The following is a 4,381-nucleotide window of genomic DNA, read 5'->3' as shown; positions in this document are numbered from 1 at the left end:
CCCACTTCTCACAGACACTGATCCATTGGAAATCTGCTACGGGTGTTGTCTTTTCTTAATCCATCTGGGTACACGATTAAAGCACGTACATGCATTGATGGTCATTGAGAGAAAGCTTTCCCCTGGAGAAAACAGTCCTTTTGCTGGCACACTTTGATACACCTTCGCAAAAAGCAGAATCAGCACCAATTCCTAAGACCCCTGCCGAGGAACTCAGCCCTCCTTGGGACACCCAAAGCAGCAGACCTCGAAAAAGGAGGGGAAAAGTCAAGCTTGGAGGGGAAAAAGAGGATAGAAGTACAGCAGCCTTTAAAAATGCCTGCACGGAGCAATAGTGGGAACCAGTCACATTTCTTCCTTCCTTGCTTTCTGTGATGACATAAATAGGAAGTAAGAACACGTTAAACAAAAGGCAGAGCTAGGATTTGACAGGTCTTTATTTTGGCAGGCTGCATGGCAAACGCCTCTTCCAGGACTGCGACACGTTTTGGGGAATAGCTGAGAACGGAGGCAAAAGGTGCCGGGAGCCCTTTCTGTTCCCTTCAGCCCCTTGCTCCGCTGGTTTCAGGGCACTCGCTTGGTTCGTTCCTAGAGAAAAACGCTAGGGCATGATTTTCAAAACTACTGCCCGTCCCCAGTCAGAGTTTCCTACATTCGTGGGTACAAATGAGTGGATAGAGAGAGGGCTTCTTTCCAAATGAGTTTAGCCATAGATTCCTGTTCTTTACCAGTAGCTATAAAAACGAAACACTTGCCAGGTTTTGGTATTCTACACACACCCCTCCCTGGGAATTTTGGGGCAGCTTTGGGTCCCTCTGCGGGACGGCACCCAGCGTGACCCCCTCCCCTCATTCGCCACCCACCCGCTCCTCCACCGCAGTGTGCGTCCCTCTCCTGGGGACCTTGGGGTGCCCCAAATGCCATCAGAGCCCCGAGTCTTCAGCCCCTAACCCTGACCCCCGAAGAAGGCACAGGGCGAATCCAACTGCCCCGGACAGCAGCCCAGCACTCCCTTCCAGCCCTTCCCACACCTCCATCCCCCAGAAAGGGACTCCGCCGCAACAAGAAAGGGGGGCAGCCCCCAGAAGGCTCGAAGCTCCTGCCCCGCCTCGCTGTCGCGGGCCAGGGGCAGAAAGAGGGAGCGGCAGAGGCGGCGGGGACGCGGCACGGCCGGCACGGCACGGAGCGGGGGCCGCTCGCAGCGCGATGCCGGCGGAGCCGCAGGTCCGGCAGCGCCGGGGCGGGGTCCGAGCGGCGCGGGGGATCCGCCGAGAGCTCCGGCCCCGTGCGGGGACTCCCGCAAGGCCCGGGGGGCGCCGGGCTCCGGCCCTCGGGGCTTTATTCTCCGGCGCCCCGAGCCCCGCGGCTGCGGGGGAAAGAAGCGAAGGGGCGACGGGAAGAGAGGAGGGAGAGCGGGACATGCGAAAGGGCGGGGAGGGAGGTCGGGCTGCGGAGGAAAGCGGGCGGGGAAGGGAAAGGCCGGCAGGGCAGCAAGAGGGACGGGGCACAGAGGAGGGACAGAGGGGGAATGGAACGGAGCAGCGGGGCAGGGACAGGACAGGACAGGAAGGAGCCGGGTTTGGGGGGGACACGGAAACGGGGGAAAGAGAGGGTACACTCAGGGGAATACGGGCAGGAGGATGGAGCGGGAGAGAGAGGGACAGGAGGGGATCCTCCCGGCTCCGCCCCGGCGCCCCCCCTGCCCGGGCTGCTGCGCTCGGCAGAGCTCGGCTCCGTTCGGCTGCACTCGGCTCCTCGGCCAGCTTCGGCTACTGTCGGCCACGCTCGGCTATTTCCGGCCGCATTCGCCTCCATTCGCCTCTTCGGCAAAGCTCGGCTCGCCTCGGCTGAACTCGGCAGAGCTCGGCTCCGCTCGCCTCCTCGGCCCCTTTCGGCCGCTTTCGCCCACGCTCGCCTAGTCCCGCCCGCACCCGCCTCCATTCGCCCATTCCCACAGCTCGGCTCCCTCCGCCCGGCCCCGGCTCCCTCCGGCTCACACATTTCCTCAGGGCACCTCAGCACAGGGCACACAAACTGCAGCCCCTAAAGGCTTGCGGCTCTTTCAACACACACACTCGTAACTCAGCTCTCGGGACAGAGCTGATGGCCCCTTTAGGACAAGAATAGTTACACGTAAAAGCAATTCCCTCATTTTGCATCTCCTTTTTATTGAACCCCCGCAAAATCCCATCCACATCACAAGGAACGTGCAGCTCCGGTGACGCTATTTGTACAAAGGCCCTGGGGCAGCACACAGCCGGGATTCCACGGAAGAAAGCCCGGTTTGCATTGCAGAGGTTCTCGCTCCGGCACTGCCTGTTTGCAGCTGGGCTCCGCTCCCCTCACGGCCACATCCCCGAACGATGTGCCAGATTTCCCAGAGAGCTCCCAATAAAACTCAGCTACAGTCACTGAGCAGAAAATCCTTTGGGCTTTAGTTCCACCCCTCACCTGTTCCGAGCGCTGGGAACGCGGGTTTTGGTCCCACATCGCAGCAGCAGGGATGGATTAGGGTTTTGTTTTGGTTTGGTTTGTGGTTTTTTTTTGTGTGTGGGGTTTTTTTTTAATTAAAAAAAGGGTAATAAAAACAAACCATGTCTGACATAAATGTCTTGAAGTGCCATTCAAGCTTTTTAAACCCAAGCAAACCGTCCTAATTCCCTAGCCCAGTCTTCTATTCATACTGGCTACTTACACCCCAGTGTAGGAAGCTCTGCAGCCTTCTTCTCCTGTCCTGTATTAGACAGAGGATGGATATGAAGGGCACACGCATGCAGTCTTTTTGGTTCTTCAAAAAGATAAAAATGCCTGTAATAAAAATTACAGAAGTAATATTGTTTCTCAAAGTGTTCCAGAAAAGGGAATTTGGAGCTTTAAGGTCCCACTGAGAGATGTTGAATAAAATCTTCCCCCTGAGTTTGCACCCAGTAATAAAATACTGATTTGTTTTTTGACCAGGCAAGGTAGGTCTATAGGAGAACAGCTCAGGAGGCTCTCATGGCTCACGGCGATGAGGATGGAGCAGGGCAGAATGTTAAAGGTGAAGTGTCAGTCCCCTGAATTAATGCCCTGATGGAGCCAATTTTTTTGCTAAGAGACATAACAGATCCTTCCCTTTGTTCCCCAGTTTCCAAGTCACCTGTAATTCGTTACCTGCACCAACCTGCCGCAGCTAAGTGACAAATCCAGCTCCTGTGCTCCAAGCCACGTGTCCCTGACGTGAAGGGAAGTCAGGGATACAGAATCAGCTGTGGAAGAAAGAGAAGACAAAAATCAGAACAGATATTCTTCTATTTCCCCACAGGATCACCAAGCCAAGCTGCTTGCTACCTCTCCAGGACTATGTTTGAAAAGAGTTCCCTAACTCTTTTCTTAGCCTGAAATTCCGGAGTGGCTTTGCCCATGCAAAGCCAACGATCCTACTCACAAGAAGGAACAAACCAGCTTCCTGTTAAATAAAGCACTTGGAAATATGAGCTGCCAGATGCTCTCACTGACCAGCAAAAGGGATCAGCATCCAGGCCCACGTGGAGCTGGGTTTTTAAATATCACAAATAAACTTAACAAAAAATTATTCCTGACTCAAACCCACAATGCCTCAAACCATCAAAACAAAAATAGTTCTGGAATGACAGCTACACCTCTGCAGACCACAGCACAAAAATAACACTAAAGAATTTCTGACACCTTCCTTTTGAAGATGCTCTTACAGCATATTATCATAGTAAAGGGGCATTCCCTACATCTCTAACCAGAACTAGAGCTAGAGCTATCAGTTACTTTCACATACTCGCATGTCTGTATGGTGGCCTTAGGAGAAGCTGGCAACACCTCTTCTGGTACCACACCTTGGAGGCTCAGATTGCGTCAAAAGCACCACTGAAACCAGCGTGCCAGGAGCTAACTGAATAATGAAAGTCATTTTCTCCATTTCTGTGACAGAAAAGCCCTCCATTTGGACAGCATTATTTGCAGCCAATTATTCTGCTACTTCCAGCAGTGCTCCAGGGAGCTGTATCACTTCTCCACAGAGCTCAGGAGCTGTTCATTAGGTTGATCTCCTATAGTCTCCAGTTCTTCCTTTTGCTTGCACAATGTGCACCCTGCAGTGCCATATGACAGGAGCTTTGAGTGCTGTCTGTTGCTCTGTATTACCCTCATAGGACTGAGGAACCCGTCCCAGCCAGGGAAAGAACAGCTTTTGATTCTTGGATTAGGACACAAAATGCCACAGTTTATCCTAACAGTGGGAGGAATAAAGAGGAATACCTGGCATACTCAGAATTCCACCTTAGGGCAAAGCCCAAGTGACACTGCCCTACAGCAGGATTTGAAAAATTCAGGGTCCATCTCTTAATAAATACATTTTGGCAAGAACCTG

At 53.3% G+C, this 4,381-nt stretch overlaps 1 long non-coding RNA gene across 1 annotated transcript; it reads right to left on the bottom strand.

Annotated features, from left to right (window-relative positions):
- Window positions 1–2,139: 2,139 nt before the first annotated feature.
- LOC146767462 (uncharacterized) lies at window positions 2,140–3,250 on the bottom strand. Its single transcript, XR_014956094.1, has 2 exons — window positions 3,154–3,250; window positions 2,140–2,808 (listed from the first exon to the last, which is right to left on the bottom strand). It is a non-coding gene; the product is annotated as an uncharacterized LOC146767462 (long non-coding RNA).
- Window positions 3,251–4,381: the final 1,131 nt, after the last annotated feature.

Source organism: Lonchura striata, chromosome 5 (genome assembly GCF_050655825.1).
Source record: "Lonchura striata isolate lonStrDom1 chromosome 5, ASM5065582v1, whole genome shotgun sequence".
In the NCBI taxonomy this organism is placed as follows: domain Eukaryota; kingdom Metazoa; phylum Chordata; class Aves; order Passeriformes; family Estrildidae; genus Lonchura; species Lonchura striata.
The sequence above is the reverse complement of the archived record's forward strand: the minus strand, read 5'-3'. Positions and strand labels throughout refer to the sequence as shown.